Below are 12,517 nucleotides of genomic sequence, written 5' to 3'. Positions count from 1 at the left end.
CACATGCGTTAACGCGGTAACGTTGACAGCACTAATAAAATATGAAGCAGCACAATTGTTTTCAACATTCAAGTCAAGTCAAATTTATTTATATAGCGCTTTTACAATTGGTAATTGTTTCAAAGCAGCTTTACATATTAGAAGCACAGAAAAAAGGGAAGTGGTTAAAAATAAGCTGTACAAGCAAGCGTGGTAATATGTAACATATACAAGATGGTGCTACATTAAGCCAATGTCGGCTGACTCCCAGGGGTGGAAAAAACCCCCTAGGAGAAAAACCCAGCGTGCTAACACTGGGAAAAAAGTCCTAGGAGGGAAAAAACCCCTTGGAAGATATATATAATATATGTAAATGGATATGGAGATCAAAATCTGAATTATACATTTTTATTATAGAGATTAAAAATAGATTATATATAAATATATGTAAGCGGATACGGGGATTAAAAATCTGAATTATAGATGCAGTCAGAACTGGATCTGTAGGCCCATTGTCTCCTGGGCTACGTTGTAGTCAGGTCCAGACACAGGTTCTCCATCTGATCTGGATACGGCCTGGATCCAGCACCCGGCAAACCTCAGGATAAGCAGAGAGACTGATATTAGCGTAGATGCCATTCTTATTCTGATGTACAGGTATATCTAGTGTTATAGGAAATGTTCTCGGTTCCGGCCGACCTAATTATTGCAGCGTAACAATCCTTTAACGGATTTGAAAAATGTTAATGTATTGATAATGTGTTATGTGTATGCAAGAGCAAAGAGATGTGTTTTTAGTCTAGATTTAAACTGACAGAGTGTGTCTGCTTCCCGAACAATGCTAGGAAGATTGTTCCAGAGTTTAGGTGCTAAATAGGAAAAGGATCTGCCGCCTTCAGTTGATTTTGATATTCTGGGTATTATCAACTGGCCTGAATTCTGAGATCGCAATAAACGTGAAGGACTATAATGCATTAAGAGCTCACTTAGGTACTGGGGAGCTAAACCATTTAGAGCTTTATAAGTAAGTAGCAAGATTTTAAAATCTATACGATGTTTAATAGGGAGCCAATGTAATGTTGACAGAACTGGGCTAATATGGTCATACTTTCTGGTTCTAGTAAGAACTCTAGCTGCCGCATTTTGGACCAACTGTAGTCTGTTTAAAAGCCGAGCAGAACAACCACCCAGTAGAGCGTTACAATAATCTAGTCTTGAGGTCATGAATGCATGAATCAACTGTTCCGCATTTGTCATTGAGAGCATATGTCGTAATTTAGATATATTTTTTAGATGGAAGAAGGCGGTTTTACAGATACTAGAAACATGACTTTCAAATGAAAGATTGGTATCGAAGAGCACACCCAAGTTCTTAACTGAGGACGAAGGTTTAATGGAGCACCCGTCAAGTGTTAGAGAGTATTCAAGGTTTTTTCGTGAGGAAGTTTTTGGTCCAAAGATTAGGATATCAGTTTTTTCTGAATTTAATAATAAGAAATTGATAATAATCATAAATGTTTCTTGATTGATGATGTCTGAAGGATCATGTGACACTAAAGACTGGAGTAATGATGCTGAAAATTCAGCTTTGATCACATATATTGCACATTTTACAATATATTCACATAGAAAACAACATTTTAAATTTTCATTTTTTTATTAAATAAATCCAGCCTTGGTGAGCAGAAGAGACATGTATTTTAATTGTACAATTACAATTGTAATGTTTCCAAACTTTTGATAGGTACTGTATTTTCTGCTTTATTTTGATGTTTGTTTTTTTTTTTTTTTTCATTGTATAAAATCCATGAGGACTTAATGCACAAGTGTTTGTAGTACATAAACAAATAATAAAATTGACAAAATATAGGGAATATTGTTCAGCAGTGTATTTGATTTCTTATCAAAAGCAAATTGATTTCTACGGAGCCCTTTAAGGGACGTGGTGATGGAAAAAATAGGAAGGAAGGAAATTTTAAGTGTTGGTGGAAAACAAATTTGGGATGTGAGGATTTTTTTTTTTTTTTTTTTTTTATTTCCCAAATCTTTTGCGTTCCCCCGCAAAACTTTTGCGTTCCCACGCAAAGATATTTGCATTCCCTCACAAAGTTACAATCGTTCCCTTTCTGTGAGCTCGGACAAATACTTCCTCTTTAATGTCCCGCTGGCTGGCAGTAGTGTTTCAGTTAGTAACATACGTTAATAATGCACACAAATAATGCGCGACTCATAGAGTTTGAACTTGTTGGACTCAAAAATGAAGAAATGCAGTCAGTGCTTATGTCAAGCAGTTCAGTTGGCAATATATTCAGAGATTCGAGCTTCCCGGATTAATAACTCGTGGGCTAAACGTTGTTAAAACACAAATGCAAATACTTCCAATCATAGTAACAACGAGCTACAACAGCCCAATTTTCCTCAAATGTGCTTTATAATAAATTGGTCTCTATGAGCAGGCGGCGGAGATACACGTCTGAAGGGACCGTCTGAAAAGTGCAAAACCCAAAACCCTTTTGCTCATTTTATATTATGAAAACTACTCAATAACTTCACTGTAACACACTGTACTGTCACCAAATTTAGTTCATACATCACTGCTCTTCTGCTGGTTGTACTTGAACTGAAAAAAATGCATAACTTTTAGGATTATTAAATAAAATCAATAACTTCACTGTTATTAGTAAAAATATTAAATAAATTGTAATGCCATCAAATCCAGTAAGCAATTATCATGCAAAAGCTGTTGTATGTATATAAGCTGCCTACCAGCACCATTTGTGAAAAAACAGTGCTAAAGTTTATGTGCTACTTGCCAAACTAAGTGTTGTAGTACCTAACCAGCAGAAGAGCAGTGATGTATGAACTGAATTTGGTGACAGTACAGTGTGTTACAGTGAAGTTGAGTATTTCTCATAATATAAAATGAGCAAAAGGGTTTTGGGTTTTGCACTTTTCAGACGGTCCCTTCAGACGTGTATCTCCGCCGCCTGCTCATAGAGACCAATTTATTATAAAGCACATTTGAGGAAAATTGGGTTGTTGTAGCTCGTTGTTACTATGATTGGAAATATCTGCATTTGTGTTTTAACAACGTTTAGCCCACGAGTTATTAATCCGGGAAGCTCGAATCTGTGAATATATTGCCACCTTTACTGAACTGCTTGACATAAGCACTGACTGCATTTCTTTATATTTGAGTCCAACAAGTTCAAACTGTAAGAGCTGTGCATTATTTGTATGCATTATTACGTATGTTACTAACTGAAACACTACTGCCAGCCAGCGGGACATTAAAGATGAATCGGTGTTTGTCCGAGCTCACAGCAAGGGAATGATTATAACTTTGCGAGGGAACGCAAAATATTTGAATGAATGAATGAATGAATGAATGAATGAATGAATGAATGAATGAATGAATGAATAAATAAATAAATAAATAAATAAATAAATAAATAAATAAATAAATAAATAAATAAATAAATAAATAAATAAATAAATAAATAAAATAAAATAAAATAAATAAATATCCTCACATCCCTTTTTTTTTTTTTTTCCACCAGCACTTAAAATTTCCTTCTTTCCTAATTTTTTTCTACCACCACGTCCCTTAAGGGGCTCCGTAGATTTCAAATTAAAAGCAAGAGATGAAAAAAAATCTATAAATTAGAGAAAGGTCAGATAAAATCTGGTATAACACCCAACATTTCTGTTCTCCTCACTTCTGAAATGATGGCTACGCCCTGATTTGTGATAATATGTTTGTATTAAATCATAAAAAGAAAAATGAATTTTCTGAATAAAATACATTTCATAGGACTCAATTATTATTAAACATTTAAATAAATTATTAATGATAAAAAGTTGTTAATCTATTGAATTTAGTTGATTAGACAAGTTTTATTGAAATTTTAATGACCAAAACAAACAAATTGTTTAAAGTTTGTTATAATAACCCACAGAGAACGTGTCTGGAAGACGTCTTTTTAATGTCTTCGTCACAAAAGTCACACATTGAAAAGATGTCCACTGAGGAGAATGAAAGTTTTTGTGGACATATTTTTAACATCATTTAAGGTCTCATTTAGACAATTTATACTGTTTCTGGAACAAATAAACACTCTCAGGATGCATTCAATTAAAACTCATGTTTATTTCAATGTAATTTCCATTTGTAATTGCAAAGCAACTCACAGACAGTGTGTGTTTGTCCAAATATCATCAAAATAAAATAAACTTCATTCACACCTTAAGATAATTTAGGATCTGTAATTCACACTTCTTTGGATTGTGAGAGAAACCAGATCTGAAAGAAGGACTTTCTGGCTCAGCTGAGACTCGAATCAGAAACCTTCTTGTTGTGAGGAGACAGTGCTTCCCGCTTGTGCTTTCACACTTGTGCTGCCCTTACACTGACATAAAATACACATACTGGTAGAATAATTATTTAAAAAATAAAAATTAAATTAAATCAAAATTCAATAAAAAAAAACATTTTCAACAAATTGAATACTTAAATTTTTCTAATTAGCAGTTAACAGACCATGACCCTTAAATTTAATCAAATAAAACATTACATCCCACTATTAACAACAGCACCATCTAGTGTCCAAAATAAGACTCTTGAACAATAATAGCTTTACCTGTATAATACACACTGTAAATACTCCAACCGGACACTTTATCAGGTACACTTGCAGGTTGAACCCCTTTTTGCCTTCAGAACTGCCTTAATTATTCATGGCAGAGATTCCCGTCCCGGCCTTCATCCTCCAGTCTCGCGGCACCGTCATTTGTCGACTCGACAACAGTCCGGTGTTACAATATATTCGGTTCCTGAAATATTCTGTTCCACTGGGTGGCGCTTACACGAATATTCATGATATACTTCTATTGTGGGCGTGTCCTTGAGACAACGCGCAAGCGAATGGAACTGAACGTACACGCTCCTCAAATTGCATCGGTTTAATGGATTATTTTGAAAAGGTAATAAAAAAGCCAAGGTTAGTCAACAGTTCACATGTTCAAAACAATGCATAGTTTGTGTAATATGATAAATCGTCTGAGCTATTTTGCCTAATTGAGTAGGCTACAGGACAGGCATTCAGATAAACAGTTAACGATACAGCAGAGCAAACATGAGCCAATAACCATGTTTTACACTGATGTGTTTTCTGTTTAGCTTTTTTTTTTATTTTATTTGAGGCTTTAAAAAGTTTTTGAATAGTTTGATTAGTCTGCTTTCTTCGTTGTCATTCTGTGATTACAGTACTGCATAATGTTGACAACTTGAAATAAACCTCTACAAATGTATCTGTGTCCTAATAAAAATAAGCTATAGGCCTAGACTGGTGTGAATATTCAATGTCAACCTTAATTTCTTGATTATTATTCAATAAATATTGGTGCACATTAAGTTTTTCACTTTCAACTGTTTTTCCAGCAAATTTCTTAACGTGTAATATTTTTACAAACAAAAAGATTCAACAACTGAGACATAAACTGAACAAATTTCACAGACGTTTGATGAACATCTGAAAGTCTGATGTGGCACCAGCTGCTTTACAGAGCATCTCATCCTCATGGACAGCACCACATTTGCAGCTCTTGCTGTTAGATGTTACTCTTCTATCAAGGCAATTCACGTTCTCAGACATGTCTGGGGGGACTTTCAGGGCCGGTTCTAGACATTTGGAGGCCCTAGGCAAACTTTATGTTGGAGGCCCCCTGCTCCACACCCCTCCTAATAAAACAAATATTATTACTCCTTACCTTTTTATTTGACATCTGTTATTAACATTTTTATATTTTTTTATATTTTTATATAGCTAATATATATACAGCTATGGAAAAAATTAAGAGACCACTCCAAGTTCAGAAATCAATGTTAAGTGGTCTCTTAATTTTTTCCATAGCTGTATATATATATATATATATATATATATATATATATATATATATATATATATATATATATATATATATATATTTTATTTACTATATAATATAGTTTTATTTTTTAGGTAATCTCTTTTTTTTTTTTTTTGGTAGTAATTTGTTCAGTAATTTATTTACAGTAGCCTAACACATGCCTTAATCATTTTTTTGGACAGGATTTTTCCCTCCTTTTGAACCAATTTAAACTATATTATCATATGTATTGCAATGCAATACTTAAAATATGCACTATACACTCTTAAAAATAAAGGTTCCAAAAGGGAGTTTTTACACAGTGATGTAGAGCTTAGATTCTCTGTCTGCCCGAGCCCGAGCCCGAGCCCGGACCCGACCCGACCCGCCGGGTCGGGCCGATATTTCACGCCACCGTCCTCGGGCCGGGTCGGGCCCTTGATAAAACACGTCACGTGTCATGGGCAGCGTCTCGTCCACTTGCACTTGCAGTCTCGCACGCGTGACGCATCACACCTGCTGTGCGTGCTGTAGCATACTATTTAGTAGCTTAAATGCAACATGGAGCTTGAAGAAGCAAAGAAAAAATTAAAACAGGAGAATTAACTTTGAGCAAGTTTGGTGGAAAATCGGAGGTATGGAAACATTTTAAACTAGTCGTGGGGAGTGACAACATATGTGTTGGCTTTGTCTCGTGCATTAGCTAAATGCAGCATGCTGCTCGCCTATGACAGCAAAAAAAACGGGGACTTCTGAATAAACAAACAACGCAATTTACATGCTTCTTCCTTGTCGTATTATTCATTAAGATAATAATTAATAAATGCACGCACAATTATGAACTTGATAAATGTTACAGATATGTTTTACTATGCACAAACAAATGCCTTTCAACTTACATGTGCAAAATTCAGAATTAAATGAATGTGCTGCAATTTGTACAAAAAGAGAGTCTGTAGTAGCCTACGTATTTTAGCCATTAAATAAGCACATTTAGTTTCAAGTTTGTTAAGGGATTTTTTGAAGAAAGATTTTCTTTAAAGTGAATTTCGTTTAGTATAAATTGTATCTTAATTTTAATACATTTTTTCATTAACCAATTGCCTGGATTTAATACATAAAAAGCAATATAGCAGACAATATAATAATGACATGGAGGCGCCGGCGCACCGCGGTCACACTTACACCATTTGAAACTCGTAACACACGCTGTCACCGAATTTACAAATGCACATCTTGCTTGTTGCTCACACGCATATTATGTTGAAATAAAAATATGTTGAAGTAACATTATTAATAATAATTAATCTTTAAGAATATTTGATTGAATGCTGAATGTTGTGCTTGTTCAATTTAATAAAATTAAAACTTTAATTATGATAATTAAAATAATTGAATATTTAATATTGAGTGGCCAATTTTTGCTCATTTATTAATAGTATTTATATAATATATATATAACTGCGCAGCTCCCCCCTGTAGCCTTAATGATCTAGCACACCAGCACCTGCGTTAAAAAAAAATCTGGCGCCGCCCCTGGTTATAACGGCCCACATATTAAAAACGGTCGGGTTTAAATCGGGCTCGGGCTCATAATTACAGTGAACGTGTCGGACCGGGCCGGGCTCGGACACAACGTGCTCGGGCTTGGGTAGGGTCGGGCTTGATTTGTTGGGCCCGATCAAAGCTCTACGGTGATGCCATAAAAGAACCACTTTTGGTTACCCCAAAGAACCTTTCAGTTAATGGTAGTGCACTCTAAAAATGCTGGGTTTAAAAAAAAAAAAAAGTTGGGTTGAAAAGGGACAAAGCCAGCAATTGGGGTGTTTTTAACTCAACTATTGTTTAAAAATGACTGTATTGCTTGCTTAAAATGAACCCAAAGTATCCTGGAAATTAACAGTTATTTATATGTTTAATAAATGAACATTTATTAACAAGTTTAATGAATAATAATTAAACAATAAACATTTTGCTTATTAATAAATGTTCACCTTTTGATTGTTATTGTTGCCTCTAGTAATTATGTCTGATTTTTAATTTCAGACCTATTTTTGGTTCATTTTAAGACAGCCATATAGTCATTTTTAAACAGCTGGGTAAAAAAAAAAAAAAAAAAAAAAAACTGCCCAGCACCTTGGGCAAACATTTAACCCAACCACTAGGTTTGTCCATTTTCAACCCAGCATTTTTTTTAGAGTGTGGAACCATTTTTTTTTTTTTTTTACTTAGTGTGAAGAACATTCTAAAACAATGTAATGGAACTTTTTCACAAACCTACACAACCTACACAAATCTACACAAATCAACTATATCGTAAAAGTGAAAGTGACAAACTTAAGCATAAATACTTAATTAGGCCTACTTTATAAAATTGTACGTTGATTTTTCAATAAATATAACAACAATATTTATGTTTTGAAAACTGAAAGTATGTAGCATTGCGGTATAATGTAAACAGCAGAATTTAAAAGGTACAGACAGTTGAGATACTGTTTTCGAACATTAAAAAAAGTAGCCTACTCTAGTGCTCTAATAGCATACTCTAGCTTTTTTTTTTTTTTACTTTGAATACGAACTTTGCTTTTACTTAAGTATATATTCCGCTCCTGACTCGATGTCATTCATTACGCACAAATTTAAAGTGTCTGGACGCGTCGACGGCGCTCGCGTTCTTTTAAACTCGGCAAATGATATATCCAGAAATAACGCCGATCGACAGAACACGTTTATTTTTAGAATACATTACAATCAGTCCAAAAGAGATTATGACAACTCGCACACCTGCGAACTGCACTTCTTTGAGTGCCTGTTTAGCCTTTCGCTTTGCACCACATGAAGGATGTTCGTTTCGGCGCAATCATAATTCAATGAATTAAAGCCAGTCAGCTGCAGAAAAGTTGCATTTTCATAACTTTTTTTTTTTCATCTATTTAGAAGGTGGGACCCACTTTGATACAGTTACAATAGTTGGTTTCAATACTAAGAGTCACTGAGGTGAGAGTCACTGTGAATTCATTTATATCCAATGGAAAAAGAGCCTAGTATTTTGCTAGGGGGATGTCACGGCAGTGGAGGCAGGAGGCCCCTCCTCCGTGCCCGAGGCCCTAGGCAACTGCCTGCTCTGCCTATAGGTAGCGCCGGCCCTGAGTATGGTTACATGTGGATTGGCACTGGAAGGACAATCAGCTGTCCTTATGTGTCACTGTAGCACTGTCTCAGGCATCTTACATTACGGAAATTGCAGTTTATTTCTGTGTTCACATCTGCAGTCCTCATACCTCCTGCAGCAGGACCAAGGCACATTCACACAGGTGATCAGAGACCCTGGGCATCTTTCTTCTGGAGTCAGTAGAAAGGTCTCTTTAGTGTCCTAAGTTATTGTAACTGACCTTGATTGACCTATAGGTGCATGTGCAATTGAAAAACATGACAAACATTGTTAAAACCCTTTCTAAAGATCTGTAAAGCTTATTTGAATTGTACAAAATTATCTTTAAAATATTATCCTGAAAATTGACTTTTCTTTTGGGGTTTTTTTGCAGATTTTTTCCATCTTTTCTTAGTGTTTTATTTCAATTTTTTAAAACAACAAATCCAGTTGTAGCCTATATAAATATTAATTACATTAAATGTTATAACAAGTACAGAAGTAATTACTCTATGAATGTAACTCAAATTGAAAAGACATTTAAAAATTCAAAACAATGTGTGAAATGAAGCAATGCAAAATGTGAGGTTCTGAGGTAGGCCTACATTTTTAAAACAGGGCCTTGGCACTTGGGAACAGCCTTCATGCATGTCCGGATCACTCACTGCCAGAGCTATCCAAGACTTCAGCTCTCACATCCAATCTGAAACAGAGAGTGACTTTACAAGATGATGAGAATAATGTGGAAAATCACAAAAGCAAAACAAGACCATATTATGACATTGGTGATAATAACAAGTACAACGTCATCTTGTAAAGTAGCTGTCTATTTTTTCTGTGTATTTGTGCTGTATTACTTCAGAAAGAAATTATTATCAGAATTATTTTATTTGACTGCTTTTGAAATTGTTTTAAATCAATAAAATTTGGAACCGAATATATTGTAACACCGGCGGTTCGTGCCCACCAATGAGTGTAAGTTGCCGAGTTTGCTTATGTTATAATTAGAAGGTAGTCCACAGTAACTCTACTAAAATTTGCAACCCTCTAAATGATTATTTTTATATGCATCAGTATGTTTGACTCATTAGACTCAAGTCAGTTGAGACGGCAGCTCTCGTGAGTGGGTGTGGTTTCAGCGCCGACAGCGGACACGCCCCCAGCGTTTGAGAGCAGAGAGCGCTGCCTATTTTTTCGAGATTTTGATAACTTATTTCATTTACTTGCAGATTTTTTTAATCATACAAATTTGGCTGGATGGTTAATAACACATTTTTCTTTGGTTTGACAAACTCAGAACACATACTTTAAAATGACTTTACAGGGACTTTAATGATCACTCATGAATTTTGTTGTAAAAACACAGGCAAACATTATAAATGTGATTTACTGGTCAAATGGACCCTGCAGTGTTTTTCTTCTCATTTATTTTATCTGTACAAACATCTGTGTGTCTGGTTTGATCTGTCGGTGGATAAACAGCTTCTGCAGGATATTTGTCATATCTGTGTGTGTCAGCATTTTGTGACTGAAGCGTTTCTTCATTTTCTCTCCAAGCCAAGTCATGTAAAGCCTCGCCTTTTTTTTTTTTTTCGGACTTTTTTGTATTTTGTTCACATTTATGTTAAATAAATACTGCACTTTGGTTCTCACTACACTCGCCTTCAGTGGACATCTTTACACTAATAAGAAGCTCACAATCTATACCTTCCCTATTCTACTTATGGAATGAACAAGCTTTTTGAAGAATACAAAAGTGCAGTTTTAGCAGAACCACTTGGAAGGCATATATAAAGCATAGCTGTACATTTTTTTCTGAAAATGACCGATGGTTTCTCTAGATAAGACTCTTATTCCTCGTCTGGTATCGTTTAAAGCTCTTTGAAGCTGCACTGAAACTGTAATTTTGACCTTCAACCGTTTGGAGGCCATTGAAGTCCACTATAAGGAGAAAAATCCTGGAATGTTTTCATCAAAAACCTGAATTTCTTTTCCACCGAAGAATGAAGGACATGGACATCTTGGATGACACGGGGGATGAGTAAATTATCAGGAAAATTTTATTTGAAAGTGAACTAATCCTTTAACAAATGTGTGGGGAACAAAGACTTCAGGGCTAGGCCAAAATAACAAACAAAACCAAACTAACTAATCCAAGAATATTTATAAATTATCTAGAAAAACTAATCACTTAATTATCTCATCTTTAACACTGCTTCAGTGTTCATTTAACACTCTTGAGTGTGGTCTCACATATACTCCCAGGAGAGTTAATTTAACGAGTTTTTGCTGTGAGAAATCTAATCAATATTTCACTCTTCTGCTATTAGTTTTCATTCTGGCCCAGAATTCATTTGAAAATGTAAGATCAACAAAAGCTTGTTGATTTTCTTGATGTTAAAGGAGACGGATGTGTGAGCGGAAACTAACTGAGGTTGGGGGAGGATTCACACTCAACCAGATTAATATCACAGTTCAGTCATGTTTCCGATCAATCTGAGTGTTTTCAGACATTTTAAGAGTTACTATCGTGAGCTTTACAGTGAACTGATGAAGAAAATGTTTCTCAAATTAGTTTTGCTCAGTTTGTGGCATCTGGTTGGTGAGTTTTAAATGCATTTTTATAGTTTCAGTTGTTTCTGTTCTGTACCATGTTATAATTGCTGGTTAATTTACTTAGAGAAGATTAACTTTAACTGTTAGTGTCAGCGATGGTGGCTGTAGTGAAGCACAAGACTCAGGAAATAACTCAAAGAACAGTATTTAATCTAATGATGCACACAATACACAGGAGAATCATGGGGAGAAACACAACCACATAACATGCACGATAATGGATGATGAAGTGAACAGAATTCAGGGTTTAATTAACAGGGAGATAGTTGGAAGAACATAATCAGGTCTGGGATTAATTAACTAATGATAGAGGACACAGGCAAAAGGAAACAGAGCAAACAGAGAGAAAGCCTAAACAGAACAAATATGTTACAGTTAAAAGTGTGTCTTTTTAAGTTATTGTTCCATATATAAATCTATTTCTCTTTTCATTCAACATCTTTTGTATTTGTTCTGCTGTTATTCACTGTGCATTTCAATGATTAAAAGAATTTTACTGAAGCTTCATCAAACCAACATCAAGTGATTTTAATCTGTGAAAAACTCTGATCTTCAGGTGTGTTTGGTGGTTATGATGCAGTGGAGTCAGTGTCAGCATCAGTGATGGAGGGAGATTCAGTCACTCTAAACGCTGATCTTACTGAAATGAAGGATGATGATGAGATTCTGTGGATGTATGGATATGAAAACACTTTAATAGCTGAAATCAATAAACGGGCCGACAGCTTCACTGTATATGATGATGTTCTTGATGGGAGATTCAGAGACAGACTGAAGCTGGACAAACAAACTGGATCTCTGACCATCACAAACACCAGAACTGAACATGATGGACATTATGAACTAGAGATCAACAGTAGGAAA

This window comes from Megalobrama amblycephala, linkage group LG2 (assembly GCF_018812025.1).
Source record: "Megalobrama amblycephala isolate DHTTF-2021 linkage group LG2, ASM1881202v1, whole genome shotgun sequence".
Classification (NCBI taxonomy): domain Eukaryota; kingdom Metazoa; phylum Chordata; class Actinopteri; order Cypriniformes; family Xenocyprididae; genus Megalobrama; species Megalobrama amblycephala.
This window is presented reverse-complemented; position numbering follows the sequence as displayed.